This window comes from Peromyscus leucopus, chromosome 7 (assembly GCF_004664715.2).
Source record: "Peromyscus leucopus breed LL Stock chromosome 7, UCI_PerLeu_2.1, whole genome shotgun sequence".
Lineage (NCBI taxonomy): Eukaryota > Metazoa > Chordata > Mammalia > Rodentia > Cricetidae > Peromyscus > Peromyscus leucopus.
The window spans coordinates 117,559,547-117,579,118 of NC_051069.1; the positions used below are offsets into that span (position 1 = coordinate 117,559,547).

At 45.4% G+C, this 19,572-nt stretch overlaps 1 protein-coding gene across 3 annotated transcripts in view; it reads left to right on the forward strand.

Annotated features, from left to right (window-relative positions):
• Positions 1-5,111: 5,111 nt before the first annotated feature.
• Nsd2 (nuclear receptor binding SET domain protein 2) overlaps positions 5,112-19,572 on the forward strand; it is an 84,232-nt gene continuing 69,771 nt past the window's right edge. The window contains exons 1-2 of one of the 3 annotated variants that reach the window (XM_028870768.2): positions 5,112-5,216; positions 5,975-6,044. The gene's annotated coding sequence lies outside the window, so the exon portion shown is untranslated. The remainder of the gene's footprint in view (positions 5,217-5,974; positions 6,045-19,572) is intronic. The other 2 variants (XM_028870772.2, XM_028870771.2) reach the window with 2 other exon arrangements.

The following is a 19,572-nucleotide window of genomic DNA, read 5'->3' on the forward strand; positions in this document are numbered from 1 at the left end:
TCTTTGTGTTGTTATTTGTGAGCTGGCAGCTCAAAGAAAAACTTATCTACACACACTAGCCTCTGCAAGGCTCTGGCGGCTGGCCATTTCCCCCTCGGTTCCCTGAGAACCTAGTCTCAAGCAAGCATGTTCACTGCCCTAGCTCTGGGAAGCTGCTGTGCCCACGATGTGGCGGTCAGACATAGCACACCAGCTATTCAAGTGCTCTCTGTTGCTTTCTCAGACCCTATGTGGGACAGAGAAAGACTCATTACACATCTCTCTAACCCCTACTTATTTATTCTTGAGACAGTATCTTGTTGTGTGGCCCAGGCAGTCCTCAAACTTATAAACCTCCTGCTTCATCCCCTCCAGAATAATGATTACAGACTTGCACCCACAGTGTCTAGCTTCAGGCCTGGTTTCTGTTTCTGTTTTTTTTGTTTTGTTTTTTTGTTTTTTGATTTTTCAAGGCAGGGTCTCTTGTGTAACCCTAGTGCTGTGGAACAATCCTTCTGTACACTGTGTGAATATATGTTGTTATAATTGGTTTAATAAACAAGCTGACCTGGCCAATAGCTGAACAGGATAAAGTTAGGTGGGAAAGCCAAACTGAGAATGATGGAATACAGAAGGGTTGAATCAGGGGAGATGCCAGCCAGCCATTGAGGAAGCAGGACATGTAGAATATGAGGTAACAAGCCATAAGCCATGTAGCAAAACATAGATAAGAAATATGGGTTAATTTAAGTGTAAGAGTTAGCCAGTAACAAGTCTGAGCTATTGACTGAGCATTTATAATTAATATTGAGTCTCCATGTTGGTTATTTGGGAGCAGGTAATTGGGACAGAAACCTCTGCCTACACCCTGGCTATATTGGAACTTACACTGTAGACCAGGCTGGCCTCAAACTCACAGAGATCCACCTGCCTCTGCCTCCCAAGTGCTGGGATTAAAGGTGTGTGCAACCACCACCCAGCAAACCTTCCCTTTTTAGACAAAAAGGGGAAATATTGTGGGTATTTGTACACTCAGAAGAGGTATTGCTATGATTGGTATAATAAAAAGCTGAATGGCCAATTCCTAGGCAGGAGAGATAGGCAGGAGTCCCAGGACAGAGAGAGGAAGAGGATAATTGAGGTGCACAGGATACACCATGGAGATGTGGAATGAGTCAGACACAGAGTGGGAGAGAGGTAAAAGCTGTGTGGTAGAATGGAGATTAATAATAAGAGCTAGGTGGGACAAGCCTAAGCCAAGGCCGAGCTTTCATAATTAATAATAAGTCTCTAAGTCTCTGTGTTATTTGGGAGCTGTTGGCCCACAGAAAAGTCCAATTACAGCTGCTCCCACATCTCTGGCACATGCACTCACATGCACATATCCACCGACATACACATAATGAAAGAATAAAATAATTACAAAATTTTTTTGAGACAGGGTTTCTCTGTGTGACAGCTCTGGATGTCTTGGAACTCGCTCTGTAGAGTTAGCTGGGTCCCAGCTGCAGGTGTCCATCTCTAGATGGCAGCATTACCTTTGGATTTGGAATCTGGTTGCCCTATTACTGGTTTCTTAGATATCAAACAACAGAAATTTACTGGTTTACAGTTGTGGAGGCTAAAGTCCCAAACATGGGTATGTTAGTGTAAAAGGCTCTGGATAGGGCTTTCCTGCCTCTTCTCAGTTATCTTATGGTTACCTGCTCCAGTGAGCATCATTCCTATCTGTAGACCAGGCTGGTCTTGAACTCACAGAGATCTACCTGTTTCTGTCTCCTGAGTGCTGGGATTAAAGGCATGTGTCACAACGATCGACTAAGAAAAAATAAATCTTGGAAGAAAAAAAAAAAAAAGGCAGCTTTGGAAGAAAAAGTAGTCCTTCACCTAAGACCTAGATGAAGGGGAGAGAAGTTTAGTTTGTTCTGAGTGGCACCCAGTGGGAGATGGCTCGCCCAGGTCCTCTGATGTGTTGGGTGATCAGCCTAGGAAGCATCCTTGGAAAGAGATGGGTCTGCAGTTGCTCAGGACTGTGGTTTGTATTTGGAGGTAACTATTGAATGCCAATGACCTCAGGCCTCTGAGCCAGGAGTTGTGTGTGAAAGGGGGGTTCTCAGCCAGAATTCCGTCATGTGTACTTCTCTTCTGATGGGGACCCTAAGTAAGTGGAATAGCCTTGCAGAGCTTCCCAGGAATCCAAGAGTGTTCCCAGGGAACCCCAGTGTCCTTTGCTTGGGTGGGACTTCTGGTGGAGCCTTGGTCTGGGGAAAGTCACTCTCGTCTAGAAAGCAGAATGATCAGTTCTGGGGAGGTTGTGGGGTAGGAGGTCCTTTGGTGGTTCTGCCCCGGGCTCTGGGCCTCCCCCCAACCCCCTTTTTGGAGACAGAGGCCACCTAGGGCATGGGAGGAGGGGCAGCTCAAGCTGCATTTCCACTTGGAAGCCCTCTTTATTTGGCCTGGGACAGAGAAAGACTAGGGTCAGAGTGCACACATCTCCATGGAAACAGCAATGAGCCTGGCCCCTAGGGGACCCTAGCCATAGTGGGGGTCTTAGGTTTTTTTTTTTGTTTTTTTTTTTTTTTTTTTTTTTTTTGACTAAGGGGCCTAGGCTCTATCTTTGGCAGCAGCTTTTACAAAGTCCCAGCCATGAGGCCTGGAGGAGCAGGCAGACAAGTGGACTTCAGTCAGGGCCACATGGAGCAGCAGAAGAGCAGACTAAGCCTTTTAGGACTGCAGGCTCCAGGTAGGAAAACACTGAGTGCAACAGCTAGAGACAAGCATCGGAGAGAGCAAAGAAGGAGGGCTGGCTGTGCTGTTTTTCCTGAGTCCTGTTCCACTCACGGCCTGCCTGGGATCTGAGTCCCACCAGGCTGCCAAAGGCTTCCCTCCAAGATGAGCTCCTCTGGTAGTCTCAGAACTTCCAGGCTGCCGGGGCATCTACACAGGTGCCCTACAGAATGAAAATATTGTCTTGGATCCTCTTGGTATCCTGGTATGGGAAGTATGCAAACTTTGGTGCATGAGTTTCTTTTTCTTCAGGATTCTACCCATGGAGTCCTATGTAGGCACTTTTTCTGCCTGGGGGCACTGTAACATATATCAAGTACTGCAACAGGTCGGGAGTCCTGGGTGAGGCTGGTTAGACTTACTGAAGGGGGCTTAGGAAGGCTCAAGCAGAACAGCAAAGGAACAGCCTCAAGTAACATTGAAGACAATTCAAAACTTGCATGTTTTGAGTACATCTGCATGCTGACTGCAGTACTCTAAATGCAGGGTGTGTGTGTGTGTGTGTGTGTTTCCAGACAGGGTTTCTCTGTGTAGCTTTGCCCGTGTGTTTTGTTTTTTTAAATGCTTCTACTGCCAAATCTGACACCAAGTAAGCTACATCGTATCTTCCATGTGCTGCAGAGATCTAAAAGGTTCTAGGGAGTAAGGCAGTGAGTAGGCCTAGGGGGACAGAGAGGAGACTTACTCCCCACTGCCAGAGGAGTTTGACCATACCTAGGTAGAGATGTGCCAGGGCTCATGGTGGCCCATAGTAAGTAAGCACTGGCATGAACACGGTGAGGCTAACCATCTCACTGTAACACCCATCCTGCCTGACTCGTCATAGTGTGTGGATGGAAGGTAATATGAAGGTCTTGTGGAGCTAGTGTGCCTGTGGTTAACCCCTGCTAGTTATCAAACAGACAGGTCTGTTCCAGCTGGGCTCTGCAAGCCTGCCTGCAGGCCTTTCCTGGACTTAGAGCTTCAGGGTTTCAGGTCTTGCTTAGTTTCATGGACAATGCTTGAGCTGGAGGTTACTTTTCCCCACACCCCTCTCAGTCCAAAGCAGTAGGCCAGGAACATGCCTGAAGATTAGGGGAGATCTGTAGGCTGTGGAAATAGCAAGTTAAGTATCCCCAGGGATACAGCAAAGGGATGGGGCTTAGTCCTGGGCCACAACCCATAGCAGCACTCAGAGTTGGAGTGTGGACACCAGCTGAACCTCACAGGAAGTGGAGGCAGGAGGAGAGCTGACAGAAGGGAGCAGTGGACAACAAGCTGCCAGTCAGAAGGGGGCCAGTCTGAGTCCCATGATCTGAGCTGTCTGGGAGCGGTCTTCAGGAGCCTGAGAACATTCTACGGCTGGCTTGATCCAGTGAACACCTGGAGAATAGGGTCCAGGGTCCCGGACGCCAGGGAGGCTAGAGACCTAACTCGCTTAAAATTAGCGAGTCAGACCTCCCAGGACCACCGCCCTTCTCGAGTCTCGGATCACACTTCCCCGACTCTGCGCCACGCGCACGCGCTCCGCGCAAAGCACTAAAGCTACCCCGACCACGGGGCTGCGTTCCGACCATCCGTAGCAACGCATCTCTGGAGACTCTGCCTCCGGACGCCTGCCCGGGACGCAAGTCGTTCATCTTTGACAAGTGATTCTCCCCGGCTGTTGACAGCCGGTCCGGCCTGGCGTCTCAGGACCTGGCCAGGCCCTGACCGCAGGACCCGGAGCACCCCGCGAACACGCTCAGGGACGCGCGCCCCGCCCGCAGACGACTCCGCGCCGCCGTGTCCCGCTGTCCACGCCGGGAGGCGGACGAGCTCCGGCGCGCCACGAGCTGCTCCCGCCAGGCGCTGGAGCTTGAGGCCCGAACGCTGGGCGGGGCCGCGGCCTCCCGCGCTCCCCATCTGCCCGAGGCCGTGTGCCCGCGTCCGCGCCCACGCCGGGCTCCGGGGCCGCGCGCGGCGATTGGGCGGTGGGCGTGACGTCACCGCGCCGGGGCTCGCCGCGGTTGCGGAGCTGGCCGCCGCCCGCGCGCCGCTCGAGGAGCGGGAGCGGGAGGCGAGCGGAGCGGGCGCGCGCCCGGCTCCTTCAACACCCGCGCTCGGGACCGCTGCCTGCCCCGCGCGCCCCGTCGCCCGCCGCCCGCCGCTCTCCGCGCGCGGCCCCGGCGCGGATTTGAAAAGCCCGGTCCGCGGGCGCCTAGAGGCGGCAGCCAATCAGCGGAGCGCACTTTTCCCGCGGCTTCTGGGGGCGGCGGCGGCCCCGGCGGCGGCGGCGGCGGGCGGGAGGCGCGGGGGCGGGGTCGGCGCCGCGCGCGGAGAGCCTCGGCCTGGCCGCGCTGCGCCCGCCGCTGCCGCCGCCGCCGCCCCCTCCCGCCGCCCTGCCCTCCGCGGCCTCGCGCCCGCCGCCGCCGCCGCCGCCGCTGGACAGCCACTGCCGGACAGCCTCCGGAGGATGCGACGCAGTGCAGGTCACTGGGGCCGCCGGCCAACCGCCGCGGGAACTAACCGCTGGCCGGGGAAGGGAGGCCGGGCGATCGAGGCCCGAGGGCTGTGGGGGCGGCCTGAGGGGCCGAGGGCCGGGCGGCGCGGGCAGGCCGGAGGAGGACGCACGGCCTGAGGCGAGGGCGGAGGATCAGGAGGCTGGGAGGTCTCGGCCTGAAGCGCCGGCCGGACGCGCACGACCGGCGACGGCTAACGGGGCGGCGGGCGCGCGGCCATGTTGGGCCCGCTGGCCGGGGCTGCACCTGTGCCGGGCCGGCGGGCGGCCGCCTTTGTTCCCGCGGCGCCGGGCGGGACGAGCGGGCCTTTGTGCGGCGCGGGGCCGGGAGGCGCGGTGGGAGGGGCGGCCGGGTGGACCAAGAGGCGCTTTTTGTGTGCGGAAGCGTCCGGCGTTGACACTCGGGGCGCCGGCCGTTGGTCAGCGCGGCGCAGCGGTCGCCGGCCCTTGCCTGGCCTCGCAGGTGGAGACGAGGCTGGCTGGACCCGCGGACCCGCCCGGGGCTGTGGCCGCGCCTCACGGGGCGCGCTCCCTTGCTCGGGATGCAGCTCCCAGCCTAGAAAGCGCAGGGCGCGGCGAGCCGGACCGTGGCGACCCGAGCGCCTGGCGACTGCCTTGCTTTTAAATCTCGGCATTTAAAAGATGCTTGGTTTTGAGTTTCGGTGAGAAGAAAATGGATGAGGATATGCTTAGGACGCGTTGCAACACTGAGCTTTTCTCCCTTCTCAGCTCAGGACGAGGTTTGACATTGACGACGAAACGGTATGAAATCGGATGTTCTGACAGGAATCATTTCCAGGTAGATAATTGGGGGGTGTGTATGTTATAACGGACCCCGTTAAAGAGACCGGTTCGATACCGAGAGAGTTCAGAATTAGGGTAGAGAAGTGCTTAAGTACTGCCAGCCTACTCACAGACTTTGAAGGCCTTGACTTTTAAAGGAATTAAATTCCAAGATTGTGCATGGATTATATCCTATTTTATGTGTTTGAAATAAGATCATCATCATAGAAAATAAGTTAGGAAACATTTCAGGAAGCTGAGACTTTTTAACTCCTCCCTTTTCCATGTTTTAAGTTCTGGTTACATATTTAAATCGATATGTATATATATATATATCTATATCTCGCACAATTACAAAAAGTAGCACAGAGGGAACAAGTCCAGTAAACACAGCTCTTTTTGTGTGTTCTCCCACTCCCCAAGACCGAGAGTTCAAATCTTAACTGCTGGCTAGGGATGAATAAGGTTCACGCATATACACTCTTATTACTTTGAGTCATTTCCTTTTCTTTCCTTCCATTTTCTTCTCTGCCCAGCAGCCTTCATTTTTGGCTTGATAGTTTGTAGTGTGTGGACTTATTATTTGCTTGTAAATTTGTGTAAGTTTTTGTGAATAACTCCCAACATAGAACAAAAATCCTCCCGTTTTGGCCCCTGATCCTAAGAGTCAACGTTCCATTTTTAAGAGTAGATAATTAATGAATTTTTAAAAAATGGACAATTTTTATGTCCACACAGATGTGATATGTTCATTTTAATGTTATAAACTATCATAACTTGAGGTTTGTGGAGACGTAGAGAGAAAAACAATAGGACTCCAAGTGAGATTACTAGGTTATTTTTAAGCAGTCAAGCTATACAGGACTGTTAAGCCACTGCCTGCAGAAATGTGAGGAACCAAAAGAAGACTTAAGTCAGAACTGCAGAATGAGTCAGTTGTTAGAGACCCTGTGGGTTACTCAAGGGAGGAGCTAGCCTTTCATCTATTCAGGCATCCTTTCCAAGAAGTACTCAGGCTTTAAAAAGGTTTACTCACATGGCAGAATGTGAACTAATTAGTTACTTCCTTTTTTACAGTTTTGACAAATCAGTGTAAAACGTGAATGTAGGTGGAATTAGACTAAGAATTGCTGGTGAGAAGATAGGAAACACTAGTTAAATGTGCCCTATATGAGCTGTAAAATTGAGTCTCCTTCCCAAGTAATTGCACATATAAAAAACTGCTAAAATGAGCTGAAGAATATAATTTGAATTTATTATTCTTTTTAATTCACCAAATAACTTTAAGTAGTGGGAATTGAAAACAGTTTTTTTTGAGACAGGGTCTTGGTAAGTAGCTATGGCTGGCTTAGAACTTGCTATGTAGATTAAGATGGCTTTGAACTTCTAACAGTCTTCGTGTACTCAAATTACAAGCAGGAAGGGCTATGCCCAGATATTATGTGTATGTGTTGAAGACTGAGCCCTGTTTCTTGAGCTTAGGCAAGCTCTCAACCACTGAGCTACATTTTTAGCTTTGAAGACAAGTTTTTTTATGTTTACATATTCCAACATTGTATGGGTTTTGTTGTTGTTTTTTGTTTGTTTGGAGGAGACAGGTTTTCTCTGTGTAGCCCAACTCGCTCTGTAGACCAGGCTGGCCTCGAATTCACAGAGATCCACCTGCCTCTGCCTTCTGAGTGCTGGGATTAAAGATGTGTGCCACATTTCTGGGCAGCCAGTTTTGTGTTTTTTTTCTGGTGAATTGCTCAAGACTATAGAATACATAAAACTTCAGAGAAGTGTCTTAGTCTCCTGCTGCACTCTCCTCTTCTTCAGTCAGTAAAATCAGAGTCTTTCTCTTCCCAAAGTTGTGGTGTTCTAGGCCTTTATGCAGGTTGTTGTTGGGCATGGGCCACTGATTGTTGTCACTTTCATAGCATGACATATAGCCTTTTAATGGCTTTCTCACCTTTTGGATAAGTTCTTGGAAATAGAACACTTGTTAGTCTTGGGCACCCTGTTTTTTGCTTTCACTTTTTCATGTCAGGAATTCAGTTAAACTACTAAGTGATGGCTTAGGGTAAGCAACCCATTTAATGTTAGCATATGACCTGTTTGTCTCTCTTTAAGTCATGTTGGAGTAGAATAGTTCCAGAAAGCTGAATATGGAAGAGAAAGAGTTGAGCTGAGGTCCCCCTTCAAATACATCTTAGCTTGAGTTTCATCCTGGAAGCCAAGCCCTGGGGTTCCTACCTGTTTTGGAAGGCTCTTGTAGGTATGACTACTTCTTGTGGCTTCTCTTATCTTTATCTGGTCTCTCTTCTAGCTATATAATTAATAAACAAATAAATAAATGTTTTAGCTAATGAGGCCAGCCTCAGTTAGCTAGTTTTTGCTCATCATGCTAAATGGAGGAGATAAGCTCTTGAAACATTGCAAGTGTGTAAGCGCAACAAATGACGACAACAAGAAGCAAGAGTTTCTGCTGTTTCTTGTTGATTTCTCTGTATTACTGGGTTAGGCAAAACCATAAAGTATATAAAATATAAAAGCAAAAGGAGTCACTTACGCACTAGATTAGGCTCATGTTTACAAACTATCAATATGATTTGTTAGTTTTTCTGAAAATGGTTATTTATAGTTAATATTCTGGGAGAAAAGAGATTAAATGTTAGTCCCAGGAGATCTGACACCTCTTCTGGCTTCCTCTGGCACCAGACATGCATATACATACATGGAGGCAAAAGGCTTATCCACATAAAATAATAAATCTTAAATTTTTTTTAATTAAAAAGATTTATTTTATGTGTGTCTTTGTGTGAATGTAGGTTGTGTGTTTTTGCTAGTGCCCCAGGAAGTTAGAAGAGGGTATCTGATCCTCTGAAGCTGGAGTTAGAGATGGTTGTGAATCTCCTAACATGGGTTTTGGGAAGCAAACTCCAGGTCCCCTGAAAGAGCAGCAGGCGCTCTTAACCACTGTGTTATTTCTCTGGCCCCCATCTGTGTGTGTGTGTGTGTGTGTGTGTGTGTGTGTGTGTGTGTATACACATGTGTACAGGTAGAGGTCAGGAAACAATTTTCAGGAGTTCTTCTACTGTGGGTTTTAGGGTTTGAACTCAGGGTACCAGGCTTACACTTTTATTTGCTTAGCCATCTTGTCAGCCCCATCCCATCTCTTTTTGCCATGCTTCCTCTCAAGCCTTTGCATGGTTAGTTTTTATTCCTCTTTCCTACTGTATATGCATACTCTGCCATGTGTGCATGGGCGCACTTTACTATTAAGTTCCTTCAGTTATGTCTTAGCTTGAGCCTCATGCTAGAAGCCTGTTTGGGAAGGCTGTTGTAGGTAAGATTTTAGTATTTGTTTCTTCCCTCACCTTTTCTGGTCTCTTATTATGATCTGTTCTAGCTATACCTCTTGATTGCCGTAAATCCTAGTCCCACTGTGCCTCGGACCACTGGAATACTATTTGTTCTGTCTGGAGTGTTCAACAAATGTCTGAGTAACTTGATTGTTATCCTCAGAGGTTTTTGTTCAAACTTCTTAGACATTGTCGCTGACTGCATTGTCCCTTGATGCTGGGTGTGGTGGTTCATTCCTTTAGTCCCAGCACTCAAGAGGCAAATGTGGGAGAATCTATGAGTTCAAGACCAGCCTGGCCTACTTAGTGAGTTCTAGACCAGCCAGAACTACATAGTAAGACCCTGTCTCAAAAAACAACCACATGGGGGGGGGGGAAACAAAAACAAAAAAACAGCTACACTTAACTTGCCTGGCATTCCCTTCAGTCTTTACATTTTCTCAGTAGCACTTAATGTGTTATGTTTGTTTGTCCTTTCTGTCTCCATTGAGATATCTGTGTATGTGGGGACTTTGTCTCTTACCTTTTATCCTCAGTAACTAAAGTGGTGTCTAATGAATGAAAGATATGCACTGGCTATTTGAATGAACCATCATTTAGTCCTTGTGTGATTATGTTGTTGTTTGTTTTGTTTTTCGACAGTGTCTCTGTGTGACAGCCCTAACTGTCTTGGAACTTGCTGTGTAGACCAAGCTGGACTCGAACTCATAGAGATCTGCCTGCCTCTGCCTCCCAAGTGCTGGGATTAAAGGCGTGCACCACCACCACCACCACCACCACCACCACCACCACCACCACCACCACCACCACCCAGCCCTTGTGTGATATCTAAAAGTGGTGTGGATGAATGGGGTTGTGTGAGCATACTTGTCTTGGTATGTGAGGAGAAAGAGAAGAGCCAAGGACTGGTAGAAGAGGTCAGTGAGGAGGCCTGCAGACTAGGACTAGAATAGAGTATTAGACATAAGAGATGGGAATAGGAAGAAAGGACAGATACAAGAGTAGGAGTTGATATGTATGTGCTTTTAAGTTGTGCGCCCTTAAATGCTCATGCCATGATTCCTATGTCACCATGCTATGGTGTGCATGTAGAGGTTAGAGGACAACTAGCAGTTTTCTTTGTACTGTGTGGGCTGCAGGAACCAGACTCAGGTTGTCAGGCTTGGTGGCAAGCACCTTTACCTCCTGAGCTGTCTCTTGGATCCCTGATGAGATTTTTTACAGGCTGGAAAGGTAAAAAGGAGAAGTGGCCAGATATTATGGTAATTATAGTATGAAAATGAGTTAGTACTGGCCCCATTTTTACCTTGCTGTAAAGTGAAAGGGAAGAAGGGCCTAGTTTGTGACCTACCTTTGTTCTTTCTGAAAGAAGGCTTTGATCTCTTTGTTTGGGAAAGTACCCTAGATCCATTCCGCTGTTCCATGGTAATAAGAATCTTTAGGTCTAGAGGATTCCCTTTATCCTGGACTGTCCTCTAATAAGTCTTGTTGACCCAAGATTACGCTGTCATGCTGCCCATCTCTTTTGAGATAGGCTTGATTTATTTCTTGAGCTTTAGTGGTATTCTTATTTATTTATTTATTTATTTATTTATTATTGTTCATTAGATTTTATTTATGTGTGTGGGTGTTTTATCTGCATGTTTGTACATGTATCATGTGAGTGTCTGGTTCCTGCAGAAATGAAAAGAGGTCATTGGATCTCTGGGACTAGAGTTATTGGTGGTTGTAAGCCACCATGTTGGTGCTGGAAACAACCCAGATCCTCTGCAAAAGCAGCAAGTCTCTTAACTGCTGAGCCATCTCTATGGCCCCCTACAGTAGTTTTTGATGGCTCAGATCTTGTCTCTGGAAAGCCTGCTTTCACTGGTGGTGTATATCTGGAACCGAAGCTCAGATATACCAGATGTACTGTATTGTGCCAAATTTGTCATGATATTGTGTCAGGCCTCCACCATATTGCCCAGGTTTCATATCATCCTCTTTAAATAGTGAGTTTTTCAAGGGAAGGATCATGTCTGGTGCCTGGTATCATTAGCACCTGGATGTAGAAGGGACTCAGTTAACAAATGGAGGCAGGTTTTGGGTATTATCTGATATTTTTCTAAGGATTTTTATTTCACAGGATTGTGTGGGTTTAGATTTTTTTTTTTCAATTAGAAATAGGTTTGGCTGGGTGTGGTAGCACATGCCTTTAGTCCCAGCATTCTCGAGGCAGGCGGATGTATTGTTGAGTTCGAGGCCAGCCTGATCTATAAAAAAATCCAGGTCTGTGACAGTCAGGGCTGTTACATCTAAATCTTGTCTCAAAAAACCAAAAAAGAAAAAAAAAAAAAAAAAAGGAAATAGGAGGTTTGTATTGCTTCCTTTTAAAGATTAGAAGTTAGTGTTGTTTATGTGGAGCTTTGTTCTATGCAACTTAAAAAGATTTAGTGTGTGTGTGTGTGTGTGTGTGTGTGTGTGTGTGTGTGTGGTGGAGGGGGCAGCTTTTGGTTTGCATGTAGGAATCAATGTACAACTTTCAGGAGTCAGTATTCCTATCTACACAGCTTTTTGAGTTGCAAGTCTTTTTTTTTTTTTCTTTTTGAAACAGTTTCTCTGTGTAGTTCTGGCTGTCCTGGAATTCAGGGATCTGCCTGCCCCTGTCTCAGTGCTGCTCCCACGGTCCTTGCTTATTTATTTATTTAATTTACTTCAGTATTTTATGTCTGTGAGTGTTTTGTTTGAATGTATTATAGATACACCAGGTGTGTGCCTGGTGCCCAAGACTGTCAGACAGGGTATTGGATACCCTGGGATGGAATTTAACAGTTGTGAGCTACCATGTAGGTGCTGGAATAGAACTTGGGTCCTTTGTAAGACCTCTTGACCACTGAGCTAACTCTCCAGCCCCTGAAAAGTCTTCTTTACTTCATCTTAACTAAATATCACAGCAGGAATCGCAAAGATGTTAGTTAAATAACTTGCTTACAGTCACTTTGCTTTGTGTGATAATTTGCAGGGCCTGGGAAATTACTGTTCTGCTGCTCTACACTTTTTTTTCTTTGTTTTTTGTTTTTTTTGAGACAGGGTTTCTTTGTGTAGCCCTGGCTGTCCTGCAACTCACTCTGTAGACCAGGCTAGCCTCGAACTCACAGAGATCTGCCTGCCTCTACCTTCCAAGTACTGGGATTAAAGGCATGCACCACTACTGTCTGGCTCTCAGGAAAAAGTTGTAACCTAACTATCTGTAAGTGGGTAGAAGGGGCAAAGGCCATTACAGTTTTCTACCCAATGCCTCACATTTCCTTCCTTCCTTCCTTCCTTCCTTCCTTCCTTCCTTCCTTCCTTCCTCCCTCCCTCCCTCCCTCCCCCCTCCCTCCTACCTCTCCTCCCCCCCCTCTCTCTGTGTGTGTGTATCTATACACACACATATATAATTGATTTACTCATTTTTAGTTTTTGAGAGAGTCTTGCTATATAGCTCTGGCTGGTTTGGAACTTGGTATGTATAACAGGCTAACTTTCAACTGTGGTGATTGATCTTCCTGTCTCAGATTTCCAGGTGTTAGAACTGCAAGCATGTGCACCATACCTGACTCCTGCCATTCCTTATTATTTCTATTTTATTTTATTATTATTATTACTATTATTATTGTATGTGTGATTCTTGTGTATGAGAGTGGGTATTCATGTAGAAATTAAATTTCCCCTATCTTGAGGTGAGGTCTCCTTTGCTGTTTCTGTTGCTCAATACCTCAGTCTAGCTAGCCCCGGAGCTTCCAGGTGATTGTCCCATCTGCCTTCTCTCATGTGTGTCAGAGTGCTAGGATTATAGATGTGTGCTACTGTATCTAGCTTTAAAAAAACAAAACAGGATCTCACTGTGTAACCCTTGCTGGCCTGAAACTCATTATGTAGACCAGGCTAGCCTCAAACTCGAAGAGATCTGCCTGCCTGGGATTAAAGGTATGCACCACCAAACCTGCCCCCCTGTACACAGCTTTTTGTGTTTCCAAAGATGGAACTCTTTGTTAGGTTTGCTTGGCATGTGCTTTTACCTGCTGGGTTTTTTCCCCTTATTTGCCTGCTTGCCTATTTGATTGATAGATTCATTCCCTCCCTCCCTCCCTCCCTCCCTCCTCCCTCCCTCCCTCCCTCCCTCCCTCCCTCCCTCCGACAGGGTCTCATATAGTCAAGGCTGGCTTTGAACTCATTCTGTAGCTGAGGATAACTTCAGCTTTGAACTTCACATCCTTGGGCCAGAGAGATGGCTCATTGGGTAAAAATACTTGTGCACAAGTATGATGGCCTTAGTTGATCCTCTTACCTGCAATGGAATTAGTGAACTGACTTCCAAAAGTTGTCCTCTGCCACAATTGATGTGATATGTTTGCTGTGCCAGTTATAAACACACATCATTTATAAACACAATAATAATAATAATAATAATAGTAATTACTATTTTTTTGAACTTCTAATCCTCTTGCCTTCAGCTTTCAAATGCTAGGATTAGAGGCATATACCACCATACCCACTTTATGTGGTCCTAGAGATTGAGCCCCAGGCTTCCAGCATGCTATGCTGAATGCTGTATAAGCCCTCTACCACCAGTTGAGCTATCTCCCTGGCCTTCTGTCTAATATTTTTTTCTTGATTGAAGAAATAACTGAGATTAGCCCTATGACAGGAAGAAGCTAGAACCCTTGTCCTTTATCCTATGAAGTTTAGTGATCTGTGAGAGAACAAAGCAGGAAGAAAAAAAGACAAAAATTTTGTTTTTGAAAATATGTGGGATAGTCTTGGAAGAAAAAAAAAACCCAGCAAATTTGATGAAATATCCACATTTAACAGCTGATAAAACTACTGAAGAGAGGAACATTTTAAACTATGCCACAGGACTGCCATTGACAGAAGTAAGGACACAGGAAACTTCAAGACTAGCAACCTGTTTTCTTCCACAATTAAAGACAGGAGAGGACTGTAGATGATAAGCAGTTGGAATTACACTGACGATGTGTAGGGCATATTTGCATCTGTATCTAGTCAAATAAAGAAATGGTTAATATCATTTATCACATTTGAGGAAATTAGACATTAGAGTACTGAGTGCTGAGGATATAGCTCAGTAATAGAGCTAGAGTCCCTGGGTTCATTCTCTTCTTACTAATTTAAATAAAAAGAATTTGGAATAATGTCTAGATTTGTTACTAAGAAAAAATGTTAAAAACATCTTTGATAGTGGTGTTATAAGCAACACAAGAATCTCTACGTCTTAAACATGTATACAAACATTTACTAACAATGATTTGCAATCAGATTTATTTTACACTTTTAACAGGAGACAGGGTGGGTGTGTGGTTAGATCAGAGCTGGCTTATATGGATGATAGTATGAGCAGATTCTACCTGCTCTGCCATTTTATGTGTATTCAGAGTTCCCAGAACAAAAAAAGCAACTCTTGAAGGAGAGATCTAGGTATGTCCACTAGGGAGGTTATACTGATGGTATCAAGAAAACTTCCTCATGGGTTGATTTGGAGCAGAGCTAAAAGTGGTCTGGGGTGTCAACTTGGTAGAGGGTAAGTACGCATATTCAGGAGGGAGGAAAAAACCTGTATGACTAGAGTAGTAGGTGAGGCTGGAAAGGATCTGGGCAGATGTATGGGATGTTGGGGGAGGATCTTTTTAGCTGTTGGTATTTTTATCCTGAGACAGTGTTAGGTTCTAGTACTGTTGTATGGGAGTTAGGTGACATGTGCAGCATAAATTTATGTGCTTTGGAAAGTCTGTTTTGTTTTGAGACAGGGTTTCTCTGTGTAGCCCTGGCTGTCCTGGAAATCACTCTGTAGACCAGGCTGGCTTCAAACCTACAGAGATCTGCATGCCTCTGCTTCCTGAGTGATTAAAGGGATTAAGGGTATGAACCACCACTACTGCCAGGTTGGAAAGCCTATTCTTTTTTTCTTTTTCTTTTAATTTTTATTGTTGTCTTTTTAAAAATTATATTTAATTAATTAATTAATTTAGGTTTTTCAAGACAGCGTTTCTCTGTGTAGCCTTGGCTATCTCAGAACTCATTTTGTAGACCAGGCTGGCCTCTGCCTCCCAAATGCTGGGATTAAGGACATGTACCACCATGCCTGGCTTGGAAAGTCTATTTAGAGGGCTCTGGATGGAGGTGATGAGAAGAATGTTTTGTCTGGTTTTTGTTTTTTTAAGACAGGGTCTCTCACTATGTAGCCCTGGTTGTCCTAGAACTCACTATGTAGACCAGTCTGGCCTTGAACTCACAGACATCCTCCTGTTTCTGCCTCCTGAGTGCTGGGATTAAAGGCACATGTCATCATGCTGGATGCCACCATAAAAAGAGTATTTATAAATAACCAGCCTAAAGTAACCAGTTCAGATTAGACACTTTCCATTTTTCTCTGCTTTGTGTATCTGATATGTTTGAACAGCTCATTCCTTTAAAATTTCATGTGGCTGTGTGGTTTGCTTTGGTTAGTGAAAAGTGGCATATTAGGGGCTGGAGAGATAGATTAGTGGTTAAGAGTATTGGTTGCTGTTCCAGAGGACCCAGTTTCAATCCCTAGCATCCATGAGCTTACAGCTGTGTGTGTGTGTAACTACATTCCCTGAAGAACTGAGGAACCCTTTTGGCCTCTATGGGCACTGTGGGTGTGGTGCACAAACATACAGGCAAAACACCCATACACATAAAAATAAATAAAAGAAAAAAAGAAAAGTAGTATATATGTTTGTATTTGTATTTATATTTATTTGAATGCATGCGGTTCCCTGTGTGGAAGCCAGAGGGTAACTTGTAGGAGTGAGTTCTCTTCCTATCACCATGTGAGTTCTTAGGATTGAACTCAGGTTATCAGGTTTGGTTGGATACATTTTTACCTTACCAGCCCAGCATATCATTTCTAAGTGAAAAGGTCTGCCCCACAGGGTTTCTCTGTATAACAGCCCCAGAAATCCACTTGCTTCTGCCTCTCCAGTGCTGTGATAAAAGGCGTGCACTACACCTTCCAGCCATGAAAGGGTTTTTTTTTTTTTTTAAATGTTTTTTTGATCACATCAGGCAAATTACAGTCTCGAGTGTGCATATGTGTGCATGCGTGTGTGTGTGTGTGTGTGTGTGTGTGTGTGTGTGTGTGTGTGTACACATGTGTGGATAATAGGTTGACATCAGCTGTCTTTCTCGATCTCTTTTTACATTAATTGAAAATATTTTTTATTCATTATTCTCTGTGTGTGAGTGCTTGCTTACATGTTTGTGCATCACACCCATGCAATGTCCATGGAGGCCAGAAGAAGGCATTGAGTCTCTTGGAAGTGGAGTTAATCCCTCACCACTGGAGTTGTAAGCCACCATGTGGGTGCTGGGAACCGATCCTGGCTCTTCTGCAGGAACAAGGTGTTCTTAACTATGAAATATCTCTCTGGACTACTGCCTCTTTTTTGAGAGAGGGTCTCTTTGTAGTCTGGGTTGTCCTGGAACTCGCTGTGTAGACTAGGCTGCCCTCCAACTCACAGAGATCTCTAATTTTTTGAGCACTTCTTACTGTTTTGGCTAAACTGGTTGGCCAATGAACCCCAAGGGTCCTCCTATTTCTTCCCCCCAGTGTTACAATTACTGGCGCACACCATTACACCTATCTTTTGTTGTTATTTATTTGTTTATTATTCATTCATTCATTCATTCATTCATTCATTCATTTATTTATTTATTTTTAGCTTTTTTTCCTGTCTTTTTTTTTTCTGGAGCTGAGGACCGAACCCAGGGCCTTGCACTTGCTAGGCAAGTGCTCTACCACTGAGCTAAATTCCCCAGCCCTGTTATTTTTGTTTTTTGAGACAGGGTTTTTCCTCTACCTTTGTGCCTTTCCTGGAACTCACTCTGTAGCCCAGGCTAGCCTCGAACTCACGGAGATCCACCTGGCTCTTGGCTCTGCCTCCCGAGTGCTGGGGTTAAAGGCATGCTCCACCACCGCCCAGCCACACCTATGTTTTTAAGTAAATGTTGGGGATATGATCTTAGGTCCTTATGCTTGCAAAGCAAGCACTTTACCAACTGAATTATTTCACCTTCTTGTTTGAGTGAAAGTTTAAATATATATATATATATATAACATATTATAATATATTATATATATGTATGTTTTATCATTTTCCCATTTTCCTGTTTCTTACTGGAAATAAATGAGTGTGTACTATGAATGAGAAAGACTCCTTCAGTATGAGCCACGTAACAAATGGTTTTGGGTCTGCTGCTGTACTATAACCTATACCTACGGTTCTCAAAGTCTTGTCCCCAATCTGTATCAATCTGCTCAAGAACTTGTTAGAAATTCAGGTTCCTCAGTTCTATCCTATGCTCACGGAGACATGGGCTTTGGAGTGGGGCCTAGCATCTGTGGTCTAGCAAGCCCTTCCTATAGATCTGATACCTACGAGTTTGTTGATTGATAAGCTGGTTAGGAGATTGCAATGATTGATAGACCTGGTAAGAGATAGTGATGATGATTGGCTAGTGTTGTGGCTATAATATGGAGAAATGGGGCTTAAGTAGGCAAAATTTTATTCTTTGGTTTTCTCGAGACAGGGTCTTGCTATATAGCTCTGGTTCTCCTGGAATTCACTATGTAGACCAGGCTGGCCTTGAACTTACAGACACCCACTTGGTTCTGCATCCCAAGTACTGGGACTAAAGACATGTGACATGACTCAAGATTTTTTTGTTTAATTTTATGTGTATGAGTGTTTTTTTTTCTGCATGTATGCTCTTGGTAAAGACCCAGTTTGGTTTCCAGCATCCATATAGCAGCTCACAACTGTCTGTAACTCTAGTTCTGGGGGATCTGACTTTCTTAGGTTCTGCTTGCATCAGGCATATATGTATTTTGTGTACATACATGAGACAGACACTGAAAAAATAAACCTTTTTAAAAAATTAAATGGCTAAATCAGCAATGGTGGCACACTTCTTTAATCCCAGCACTCTGGAGGCAGAGGCAGGTGGATCTCTGAACTTGAGGCCAGCCTGGTCTACAGAGCAAGTTCCAGGACAGCCAGGGCTACACAGAGAAACCCTGTCTCGAAAAACTAAAACAAAAAAAATAGGTTGTTGAAAAATTATGTAGCTCAGTGCTTAAGAGTATTGGCTCCTCTTTCAGAGGACCCAGGTTCAATTCCTAGCACCAACATGACCTCACAATTGTCTGTTACTAGTTCTGGGGGATCTGATACCCTTTTTGGCTTCCATGTGCACCAGGCCTTCAAGTGTTGCACGGGTATACATGCAGGCAAAACACCCATACACATAAAAAGAAATAAAATTGTGTTTCTTTGCTCTCTGGATTCCTTTAAGCTGCTCTTTTTTTTTTCCTGCCCCCTGCTATTGCAGTAATGACCTCATTTGTTTTCTCCTTGCCTTCTTTGCTTATGTGGAAGCTCTGTAAAGGTGGGGCACTTACCTTGTGTTCACATTTGTATCCCTAGAACTGAGTTACATGTGGAGATGTGCGGTACATGTGGACTGAAGGAAAAACAGTGACATACCCTCTGCCCAGATCATAAAAGAAATTTGCATGGTGGCAAAGAAGAATGTGGCCAACCCATAACTTCAGGATTTTGTCTGAATATGACTTGGATATTGCAATGTCTGGTGTCTGACCAGAGGGTCCTTGTTGCATTCCACCTCTGTCAGTTCCTTGTTGCTTTTCTGTTCAGATTCATTCACTTGGCAACCTGAGATAAGCATGAACTGTTAGGAGAGTGAGTAGCTTGTCTAATTTCTAGCAAATGGGAGAGAGAAATGTATTTCAGCCGAAGAAGCAATACTATCAAAAGTAAAAACTCATAGAATGAGGCAGTTGAGAAAGGTGCATGTAGGGAAATTAGTCCTTCCCTCTTTTTTCCTTCTGTGGTTGTTTTGCTTTTTGTGAGACAATTTCATGTATTCTAGGCTGGCCTTAAATCTGAGATCCTCTCGTCTCCACCCTTCTTCCTCTACCTTGAAAGTTCTGAGATTCTAGGTATATGATACCACTCTTGTTTTTCCTTTTAAGTCATGGTCTCACTATCTAGTCTTGACTGTTCTACAACTGTCCTAGGTTGGCCTTGAACTCACAGAGATCTGCCTGTCTCTACCTCCTAGGTACCTAGGTATCACAGGAGTTAGCCACCATGCCCAGCTTAAAATTCATTTGAA